A 12758-nucleotide genomic window follows, 5' to 3' on the forward strand; every position below is an offset into this window, starting at 1 on the left:
TCTCTATGAATATGAAGCTATTCCTCGTGGCATTGGTAAGCTCAATTGATGTGTATGCACCGGTCGAAATGAAAAATTAGAAGTGCAGGTATATTTTTGTACTTCAATATTCCAACTATACTGTCCAATAAAATGTGAATTCTAGCACTAAAACAGACAAACTAATTTTCTCGCTGGTATAATAATGTAATAGAGCGTTGGTTTGTGATTCGGGAGGTCCTACGATCGAATCTCAGGCCGGGCATCTTGACTATGGTTTTCTATGACTTATCCTTGCCTATAGACACCAGGGTAGTATTATTAGTGATAACATGAAGTGTGAACGTGAAATAAAAGCAAGGATAGGAATGGCGAAAGATGACTTTAGGAGATAGAAAGGACTTTTTTGCGGGACCTTGAATAAGGAGTTGAGAAAAAGACTTATACAATGTTTCGAATAGAGTACTGTACTGAATGGGTCAGAAACATGGACATTACGCAAAAATGATTAAAAACGACTGGAAGCCTTCAAAATGTGGGTGTAGAGAAGAATTGAAAAATTAGCTGGGTCAAGCAGAAAACAAATAAGAGGGTGTTAGAAATCGTAGAGGAGAAAAGTACAATTTTAGATATCATTATGAAGAGAAAGATAAACTGGTTTGGACATTGGCTAATGTATCATGAGGGACGTGCTAGAGGGTATGGTGACAGGAAAGAGAGGGAAAGGAGACTACAATTAATGGACGATATCAAAACAGAGAAATAGTACCTGAAGACGAAGAGGTTAGTGGAAGACCGTGGAGAATGGAAGCCACCTTCAGTTGCAGCAAGTGATCTGCGAACAATGGCAGAAAACTTCATGATGATGATACCACGTAAATACCGAGATGATACATTGAACATAGGCTCTGGTATGTTATTTTACATAGAACATTTTACGTAATGCAATCAGTTGATGCAATATATACGGATTTCAGTAAAGCTTTTGATACACTGGATCATGATATTTTATTGAACAAGCTTATTTCATTCAACTTCACTCTCGAAGCTAGACAATTCCTAATGTCATACCTCTTTCATCGCAGACAACATATAATTTATAAAAATATAACAACTCCAAGTTTCATTGTAACGTCAGGGGTCCCTCAGGGCTCAAACCTTGGTCCATTATTATTCTTAATCTTTATAAATGATCTCCCAAATGTGCTACCAAATTGTACTAAATTATTATTTGCTGATGATGTAAAACTCTATCGAAGAATTTCCAGCCCTCCGATGCTCTCGCACTACAAGATCTAAGCGCACTACATACTTGGTGTATATCGAACAAACTTAATCTTAACATTAAAAAATGTAACGTTATTACATTCACTAAGAAAACTAATAATCTCATATTTAATTACAGTATAAACAACACTCCTGTACAAAGAGTGGACACTGTAACTGATTTAGGGGTCACTATTAGCTCCAACTTTTCCTTCAACAAGCATATCAATCGCATTGTTAGTGAAGCCTACAGAAACCTCGGCTTCGTAATCAGACTTGGCTTTGACTTTTCAAATACTAATGTTCTTAAAACCCTGTTCAATAGTTACGTTAGATCCAAACTTGAGTACTCTTCAATCATATGGCAACCCAACAGTCAGAAAAACAAAACACGTTTTGAAGCGATTCAATCTCGTTTTGTGAGGTACTTATAAGGAAACGGGACTATATCCAAAATTCGAAAAATATACCGACCTCCTTCGTAAACACGATATCTCATCTCTCGAAGATAGACGTACCACCCAATTTTTGATTTTCTTAATGAAATTATTGCAAAATAATATAGACTCTGAGTATTTACTATCCCAGTTAGAATTACATGTTCCATGTAAACGCACGCGTCCTAGAAATATTACTTTTCATTTACCTACTGCTAGAACAAATACGCTATACATGTCACCTATTAGGAGAATGTGTTATATTTTTAACTCCTATGCTGAAAGTAATCCTGAACTTGACATATTTAATATAAATGACCGTTCTCTAAGAACTATTGTGAAATCCTATTGAAGATTCATTAATTAAAATGGTCATATCTATAAATGTGTATTTGCAATTATATAAGTGAATTCTTGCATGCTCTAACTATGTACAAACTGACTAGGTCACTATCATTAGGTAATATACCTGTTGTGATCTATATGTAACCATAAATAAAATAAATAAATAAAATAAAGTAATATAGGATGACAGTTGTGGTTGGATCAACTAATAAATCTGCAACTCTAGTTTCTCTTTTTTTTCTTAAACTCGATGAAAATACGGCAATAGTTGTTTCATTCTGGAATGTTAATTCCATATGAATAGAATTAATATACCGGTACTGCTATAGACTTTTTTTTTTTGCTTCTAAAAATGCTGGTATGAAAATTAATGGCATAAAGAAGTGGCGGATGGCATACCGGCATATACCGACCCACTTCGAACACTGTGTACTGTTATGCACCGAAAGACTAAGATTCGATTCCAAGCTGGCTCAAAGACGCGTTATCTGTTATTTTCCACATTAATAATAATAATAATAATAATAATAATGCATTCCATACTTAGTGATAAAACAGAAATGGAAAGCTCTACTATTTCATTGACTAATTACAGTTTAATGTGAACATGAGAAGCGTGCCAACGAGGGCAGGTGGCTCAATGGTAGAGTGCTTACCTCTGATGCGCGGAGTTCCTAGTTTGATTCCCGGCCAAGTAAGTTTGTGGTGGATAACATTGTGCTCGTACGTTTTCTCGGACTACTCCCGTTTCCTCCCACTTTCTTATTCCACTACCGTAGCGTAGTCACTAACGCTCTCGCCCTCGATGCGAGAGGTCCCGGGTTCGATTTCCGGTGGAGGCACTCGGTCGAAAAAGCGTAAAACGCTTTTTTCAAGCCAGCCACCCTGCATGAGGTTTTCCTGGGTTTTCCTCATTCACATCAGGCAAATGGCGGGGTAGTACCTAACTTATAGGTCCCAGGACACTTCCTTTCTTCCCTTTCCCCGGATTGTGTGTTCGCCGAGGGACGTCATCCCTCAAAACGTGACGGGTAAATAGCCATATATGCCGAAAGTCCAGAAATCTAAACCCTAAATCATCATTCCACTAATTCTTTCATCATCATTCACTTGCTTTAATCGTCTCCCTTAGCCTAAAGGGCATAACATGCGACGTTAAATTAGCAGTACGCCTATTTGCACAATATGGCTATAAAACTTCTATAAAACTTACTATAACACTTCTAAAGAAGTACAGCTGAAGTATGTATTCAACAAGATAACAAAAAATACATTAAAATTAAAAACAAGTCGCAAAAAAGCTAAAAACTAAATACGTATTGTATAAGAAAATAACAGAAATGGCAATAATAACACACGACCGAAAAAAATCTAAAAAGAAAAACCTCAGAACATATATACTATTCTAACATCACGAATAAAAGTAAGAATACCGTCAATATAAACCGTATTATCTCCCAAAACTTGACTAAGATTTTTAGCCAGTACCAAACTTTCTCTAAATTCTCAATATTCTGGAGAATCTGAGTAAGTATGCCTTAAAAAACGTAATTACCTTTCTTAGTACGATTCACACACAACGACGAATAAATTCAATAAACAAATAACCTGACCCTGATTATCTTCCAGATGAACATAAGACGCCATAGCTGTACAAATCAATTACTGCATCTAACTGATCACTTAATTGCGAAATTCCCATACGTCCGTATACACGGGACTGTCCCGTTGACAAATCAGCTTCAATTGTTCTCATTCTAGAATACGCAATATTTTACTTCCGTATCAAGAAATGCCGACTTGCCTTCAAGTAGCATGCAATTTATCTAATCTTGTGTTAAAATAATTATGTTTGTACCTAATACCCCTCTCCCCCAAAATGAAATGAATTGAAATCTGAGTTTCACGTCCCACGGTTATGCCGGTTAGGTTAAAGGAGACGGTGATGATGTGTAATGAATGAAATGAAATGGTGGAATGAAGAAAGTGGGAGGAAACGGGAGAACCCGAGGAAACCCACGCACACGGTGTTTGTCCACCACAAACTTCACTTGGCGGGGCTGGGATCGAACCCGGGGCCCCGAGCACCAGAGGTGAACGCTCTACCACTGAGCCACCGCGGCCCCCTAATACCCAAAAGTACGTACTAATTTCTTGAGAATATTCAAAGAAATAAATTTACCCAGCAGGTAGGTCAAAGGATAGCGTCCCGATTCGCACACAGGAGGTCCCGAATTTAAATTTCGTGGCCTGTTATTCGGGCCCAGATGAGTCCTACAACATGAATGGTGCTCTGGCATTTTTTATATACATCCTAACAGACTCCCTTCGAGAAGTCTTGATAATAGTCATTATTTTCAGTGTAAAATATGTTTGTAGTCTTATACAGAATCGACTTTCTCTATTTGATTTTACACTCGTACAATATCGTAGGCTTTCCAATGCTAAAGAAAAAAAAATATAGGAAATCACGCCGAAAAAATATAGGAGATTTCGTGAAGCTGTGAAAAAGTAACATTTCAATTATCCAATACATAGAAATAAAAAAAAATGCACATGCAAATTACACCAATTGTTATATGAACATACATTCCACTCTAAATATGACTAAATCTGTAATTATCTCGTTGCAAAATTTTATGCGAGTTTCTTAGTATAGAAAATGCAGAAATGGGAATGGAATACTGAAAACGCTACGGAGAAGACGTAGAAATACCGTTGCAGCTTTCCTGGAACAATTATCAGAAATGTAAAATAAAATTAAAATGTATTCTGCAGCTGGCGCTTTTAAGGTAAGATTTGACTATGTGTAACATATTCTACAATTATTTGCCTACAGTTAGTGTAAAAAGTATTGATACATCTAAATAATTTGTAAGTCTTTAAAATCAACACTGCAAAACTTTTTAATGAATATGACGAAACTAGTTTATTTTTTGTTCCATTTTGTAGGTGTATGAATACTTTTTTTTGTGCTAACTGTATATTGTTTGGTGTAATTATTTTTAGACAATAAGCAGAAAAGGACTAAACACAGGAGAGTCTCCATAAAATCACCCTACTGCAGAGACAAAATGCCCTCTAACCTCCCACACCTTATTTCACTAAGTTATTTTCACAAGTGGAAGTAACAATGCTACAAAAATATAGGTGGTCTCGTTAAAATGTAGGAAATATAGGAGTTTAGAGGAAGTGACGCAAATATATAGGAAAAATAGGGGCATTGGAAAGTCTGATATCGCTCATTGCAGTAACGCAGATTTCCGTGTAACATTTTTTTCTTTTGGGGACGAGGGTTAATCCGATTAGCAAGACATTAATTAGGAAGTTAATACAAATACGTAGATCCAAGTAAACTTCAAAGAGAGCGGGCTCCCCAGAATCGGCACCCATGCCTCATTGGAACAATACTTTTTAAATGAAATTAACTCACATTACAGTGAACCTTAGACTGCATTGACGAGAAACGAGGAAGATATCCGCAAGGACTGAAAATTAATATTTTATCTGCACTAGAGAACAATTACACTAAATATTAACATATAACCAGCATTTTAATTTTTAAAAATGGTATTCAATTTTCATCTAACGTATTATATTATCTAAAGAAAAAAAAATCGATTCAATACAGCTGCCATTTTTAAACGTTGTGCAAAGTCAAATGCCTCGACATGACATTACTCTGTGCCGAGAGAAAGTTGGGACACCACCTATTACGTTTGAAATTCAGTGAAATGGATATCATAGTATTACACAGATACTACCTGCAAAAACAAACACCATAGAACCAAATTCCGTGCCAACCCAAACCAATCACAAATATTAATATCGACTTCTCAGACATCAAGCTTTATACGAGTATTATCCAACAGCCAACAGATAGCACATACATTAGATTATTTTCCGACAGTCTCCACATCGGTGGAAGCACCTGTTGGATCTTGGGATGAATTTGAAGATTCCCTCCTGGTAAAAATCCTGTCTATACTATCGTCTTCTTAGTTCTATAATGAGAGATTGATGAGGATACATTTCACAATCAGTTTCATACCTTTAAACAGAGTTTTCCTTTTTATGAAATAAGAAAACCCTTTCAATACGGAGCGATTTACACGTATTTGGAGGGTTTTCATATGTTCACACAAGTCCTCGGTGATGGTAAAAGACGAAACAGAAACCATTTGTCTGCGTGTTTGTATTTTATTCTAGAAATAAGTTCCATTATGGAAAGAATTTGCTGGGTCGAAAGGAAAACGAATGTGTGAGTGTTAGAAATGGTAAGGGAGAAAAGAACAATTTTAGATATTATTGAGAAGAGGAAGAGAGACTGGTTGAGGCATTGACTAAGAAGGAACTGCATCATGAGGGACGTGTTAGAATGTATGGTGGCAGGAAAGAGGATGAAAACGGCTACAATTGGTGGATTATATTAAGAGGCATCATCCCGGCGAAATTAAAATACCGCTAATTTTACAGTAATTATGTGATACCTTCAAGTAGATAAAAGATAATTGAAATGTAGAACAAGAGCGCCCTACACAATATTATTTTGCGTGAGGTACCGTTATCACAAGTCACCTAGTAGCTTTCCGTTTTCAGCCGTCCAGAAACGCGAAGATAATGCCGATTTTCAAAATGGCTCGAAATCGAAAGCAGATAAGTGAATCGTGATAACGGTATCTCATGTAAAATGATATTGTCTAGGGCGGTCTTGTTCCACATTTTGAGTATCTTTTATCTATTTCAAGATATCATATAATTACTGTAAAATTAGCGGTATTTTAATTTCGCCGGGATGAGGCCTCTTAACACAGAAAAATCTTATTTAAAGACAGAGATTAGCGAAAGGCTGTGGAGTATGGAAGTTTCTCAGTTGCGGCAAGTGACCAGCCACTAAAAAAAAAAAAAAAAAAAAAAGTTTCATTCCCATCCGAGGATGGGTGGGCCATAGAAGGTAATACCCTCTCTATGGCCAGAGATAGTATAGAGAGCTGCAAATCTGAAGAATAGTTGCAGGCTGTATGATACTATCAGGTGAAGATGTAATACCTAGTGACCTGACAATAATGGCAGAATATTTATATGTTGTGATGTGTTTTTCCATGAAGCCGCGGTCTAAGGGTAGTATGGTTTTCATGCAGTATCAGTTTTTAGGTTTAGAAAAAAATAATTCTTGAAACATACTTTACACTGATATAAAGTACATCAGTGACCACTTAGGTTACTTTGTTTTTCTTTCCTTAAACTCTGATATTACAGACTTGGTTAAAATTAATCACTGAAAATCCTCTTTGCTTCAAGCAAGTTTCTTTCTGTGTAAGTTCACAGTTTTAACAGTGGTACAGTAACAAACAAGAAGATGCACATCTTCTATGAGTAATAAGTACAGCTAAAAACAAAAGGTGTATACAAACTTACTCTGATATACCCAACTGGTTGATAAGTACTTCTGTCAACATTCACTTAACCATCTACAAACACATGTTTAGCAGAAAATGCAATGAAGACTGACAGAAGAAACAAAAAAATTAAACAAAGAAGAGTATTTCACAGAAACAAACAACACTTTCCCACACGCCTATAACTATACTTTTCACATACAGTCTCTTTCAAGGCAATCTTCTCCGAGACTACACGAGAAGAAAAAAAGACATCAACGCTGATATTAAAAATAAACTCCTATTGTTTTAGAATTTGAAGCAAACATAAAATTTACATATGCAATATTCCTTTGAATTTCAAAATGCATATCTATATTAATATGAATACATTGAATAGACAGAAGAAACGAACCTAATTCATATTTACACACGGGAATATGTATGTAAATTTTAAATTAGTATCCATTCTACGGTGAAGAATGAGAAAGTGAAGTCCATTTTCATAGTTACTAAGGCTTCCTAATTCAAATTATCTTTACGTAATGACGTAGGGATCTACAATGTACTTTCACTTTTAACATTCAGAAGCAGCATCACATGCAACATTATACTTTTTTCTAATAAAAATACAGAAAATTAAGGTTCTAAAACGTTTTAAAATAATAATTTTAAATTGGAAAATGAGCAAGGATATGAATGGAGTTAAACGTGGGATCCGAATTACGTGGTAAGACACTCAAAAATAAAGGTGCTTTGTTTAGATTATGACCATAAAAAATATCAGACTATTCTACATGTGCATGAGGTATGACCATTTTGCAATCGGGCTCGCGCTCACTAATTTTAATGAGAATCGCTCCCACTACCTTAGTAATGTCGATAGGGTTCGGACTCACTAATTTTAAAAGGGGGTCGGACTCGCTAATAGCAATACAAGTGGCACAGGAAAGTTTTGGAACAGAATAGAACGGATCATCACAGGAGTTTGCAGCTTAGCGCGTGTTTAGACATGTCCAAACCTGCACTGTAGAAGATTTAGCCATTGTCTCAGTGTCAGTTGATTTTCAGCTGTGTTCGTGAAAAAGAGGTGGAGATGTCATAGTGGTCAAAAACTGAATACCGAGCAATTTTGCACGAGGTTTAAGTGTTGATTAGTGTTTAGAAAAAACGACTCCTATACTTGGAGAGGATTGTATTCATCGTACAACGATATTTAGGTGGTACCGAGAGTTTTAAAAAGGAAATTTCAGCCTTGAGGACACTCCAAGTTCAGGTCCAGGATCTTCATCTGTGACTGAATAAAGCATTGATGCAGTAAGGAAAATGCTTGAGACTTATAGACGGGTTACATACCATCAGGTAGAGGTGTGCTTGGGCATTAATGCACCAGCAGTTCGTGATATTCTCCGCGATCACCCTTTGGGTACCACATGACTTGACCGACGAGCAGATGGCACACCGTATTTCATGTGCCGTGAAACGTTGAAAAAAAATAAAAATGGAAAATCTTCCTCTGTGAATAGTATTGTAGCAGATGACGAAACTTGGTTCTATTACTATGACGTCCTGATCAAGACTCAAAACAAAGTGTGGGTGTTCGAAGATGAGGAGACCCACGTAGCTGTTTGAAAATCCACATCACTGAAGACGAGAATGGTGGCGGTATTTTTTTTAGTGTGCGAGGAATAGTCGAGCGAGTTGTCTCAGAAACACAGAAGACAGTCATAGGGAAGTGGTATGCCGAGAAATGTCTGCCTAAAGTTCTTACAAATCTCAAACAGTTGCGCCCAAACTCAAGGATGGACACATGGCTTGGACTAACTAAAATCCTCGAACTCAGGCTCGCTATTCACTTATATCCCTCAGCTCAAACAGACTGAAGCTCAATATTGAGCATGAGAGATGGGCTCGCGAATTTGGGCATACTGTCCAGAATATGCACGATCTAGTTGTGTTCATTTTTCACAGAAATTTCAAGAATCGAGGAAAATTTAGTACTAAAATTTTAGGAAATATGAAAAAAGGGAATTTCTAAAGCAAAATGTGGACACCCAGGGAAATAGTCCGGTTGAGCTACGGAGTGCTTTGCTGCCCTGCTTTTCTTCTACCTATAGAGAATGTGATATACGCCTTACATTGTTCAGTTCACTCATATTATATATATATATATATATATTTGACAAATGATCTATCTAACCAACCCCTTCCCATGTATCTCCACTCTCATGTCACTATTCGGTTAGGACGACAGCACTGAGGGAGCGGATGTATCCCAGAAATTACTTAAAGACAGAAAGCCAATCTCTTGCTCAAATTCAATTACTCCTTCCAATTCAGAAATAATCAAGTAAACTTTTGCCATAAGTGAAGATCGTATTAGATTTACAAGTTAGGGAAAATTTAGTTTAAACAAGAATTTTAGGAATGATCTAAAAAAAAAAATGGATCGAAAGATTGCGATCTAGGCCAATAATTAGCTTTAGCATCAGGAGCCACAAAATTTTTGAACGGACCATAAATCAAGTTTTCGTATTTTCTACGGAATAAGCACATCACACTGAGTTAAGTGGTAGTTTGCATTTGGCTACACTATATGTAGTTCTCCAGATAAGGCCTGCATCAAAATTTGACAAATATATTGGAACTTTTGATACAAAAAGGATATTTTATAGTAGTCGTTAGTGGGAAATCTCTCTCAAAAAATCTAGATACTGGTCACAGTCTTTTGCACTGAATCAGTGTTGTCTGTTAAACAGCAAACTGTGTGCAATTGCGGGGACACCGTAGCCTAGTTGTTAAAGCGTTGAACTCATGTCCACGTAGTCGCGGGTTCGATTCCAGGCCGTTTTTTCGGCGTTCGCCCAGCGTCGTGAGGCAAACTGGGGAGTAGTCACGTGAATGAAAGACGTGACGGCCACTAGGTCAAGAAAGTACGTTCTCTGACCACGTGCTCGTCGCTAGACTCTACGTAGTTCAGCCGGTCACCGACAGATGGTGTTTGAGCGGCTCAGGCCCTCAAAGTGGGCAGTTGCGCCAAGTAGTTTATGTGCGATTGCGGAAGTTTTTCCTCAAAATAGGCTGAAAATGAGAAATTCTGGTATTTTCAGGTTCTGTACCATTTTTTTTTTTTAAATTCTTTTTCTCTATTTATTTATTTCCTTCTTTTACACACACCTACACACTTCTACGCACACAAAACCGGCTATTCATTCATCACAAAGGTCGACGAAAAGTGCATCTATCTAAACAGACAACCAACAGCCCTATGAAGGAAGAAGACTAGATCAAAGTCCTGAAAAGGCAAAAGAAAATAATTCTCTCGAAGCAACATGGTTAGTGTACGTGCCTTCAGTGAACGAGACCCGGGTTCGATTCCCGGCCCATGTCACATGGAAGCCTCGGTGCTGAAAGGGACTCTAAACTTCGAATTAACCAACAACAAAAGTAAAGAAGGAATTCGTGCAATGTACTACTGCTGTAAAATGAACGTAATTAAATAGCATATCTATTCTGCTAATTCGTCTTCTTCGTACACGTGGAATAAAATTAGTCACGGAAACGGAAACAAGCGGAAAATAGTAATCAAGTGCTTTTGCAGTTTAGCACACATGCACGCCCCCCTCCCCCCTACACACACACACACACACACGTCGCTGTTGCGTTTCAATGGATAGAACTAAACTGCATCTGTTTCAGTTAGCAGGAAGTTGTATATATAATCGGAAAATTTCCTATTACGAAACTGACAATACTGATTAGTGTGTGTTCTTGATATGCTCGAACATGAAGGTCGACTGGGTCCCAGCCTGAATCAGTGAACTCTGTTTTCACGAAGTAGCAGAAGATAAATAAGCGAGGAATCGTTTGCAGAAAATGACAATCGTTGTACAGAAATTCATTCAGAAACTTAAGCCATCACCTTATTTCCAGACCTAGCGCCATGTGACTTTTCGCTATTTCTGAAATTAAACTGCTTTAACAAGAGAACAGATCTGAAGACATTCGCGGAAATCGAATTCTTATTAATATAAATGGCTTTTACTGTCGTCACAGCTATGGAACGAACGAATGATTGATATTTTTAAATATTGAAATATCGATGTTTAAAATGTTACTGGTCGATTTTTATATTTCAACATTCGATATATTATTTTTCAATACTTCGGTATTTCTATTTATTTATTGATGTTCGATATTTCGCTAAACCAGAAACAAGTTTCGGTATCATTTTCGATATCGGAAGCCCTACTCTCAGTTATAGTCGTCCAGCACAGTGCACTCTTAAACAAGTTATGATTTTTATACCAGTGAATTTCATACGCATTACAAACCATGTGTATGCCACTCTTAGGCTAATTGCACACTAACGGAACAAACACGGTAGAAACAAGTAATGCAAATCGGTTTTGTCCAGAACAACCTTCCTCTTTGCTCCCTAAGTGTGTGGTAGTTTTATACCCATGACTTATTTTAGGTACCGTTATACTGTTTTGACCCAAATGAAGTACAATGTCAGAACACTTTTGGACAACTTTATTTTGTATATGTAAAATTTCCTCTTCCTATCGTTGAATCGACATATATTTCTACGAAACCACAATAAAATTTATCCGAACGCTGATTGGCTAATCAAAACTGATTTAGCCAATCATACAAAAGTTGACAAAAGTTCAGAACCATTTTCCGGGATCCTGTTATATTTAGATGCAACTCTCTCTTGTTTTTACAGTGTCTGATGAAGCCAATATGATCAGTTAGTTGGAGAAATTGTCAGACAGTTATTTTACAATAAACGATTAGCAAGTTTGAGTTTCTGTATTTTGTATTCTCATGTAACATAAACGTTATTATAGAAGGAGACTAATCACGCTGTCTCCGAACCACGAGCGGGATAAAAATCCGGTGTAGTTAAAGAGTGCATAAATAATCATATAAGATCAAATCTTTCGTACATCCCCAACACATTATTTCACCTTCAAGAGAATCAGCTTACAGGAACACATCCACCCAATAAAACTACGTAATAATCCTTCTCCCTTGAACTTTTCTGAATTCTCATGCAAAACACCACTAAATATACCGGTTATAAGGAAAAACTAGGAATATAGAATAATTTATACTTATTTCATAGGATATAGGTACGCAGAGACTGACAAGGAAGTTAACAACGGGGAAGAACCTCCAAACCGGAAACCCTGCTTTATCAATACAATTTATACTTTGCTGTAGTAACGAAGGTTACTGTTTATCAACTTACATAGTTAAATTTATTCCTAAACACACATGCTTCCACCATCTTCCGAACATATATCATTATCAGTGGCATCAATTTCTGTAGAACTTCGGTGGG

The 12758-nt window shown here is 36.8% G+C and overlaps 1 protein-coding gene across 5 annotated transcripts in view; it reads right to left on the reverse strand.

Annotated features, from left to right (window-relative positions):
• The window catches only part of LOC145684212 (E3 ubiquitin-protein ligase RNF19A-like), a 278535-nt gene that overhangs the window by 167403 nt on the left and 98374 nt on the right, over positions 1-12758 (reverse strand). The gene's annotated exons all lie outside the window — the stretch shown is intronic.

This window comes from Thermobia domestica, chromosome 4, assembly GCF_964235325.1.
Source record: "Thermobia domestica chromosome 4, izTheDome1.hap1.1, whole genome shotgun sequence".
Taxonomy (NCBI): Eukaryota; Metazoa; Arthropoda; class Insecta; order Zygentoma; family Lepismatidae; genus Thermobia; species Thermobia domestica.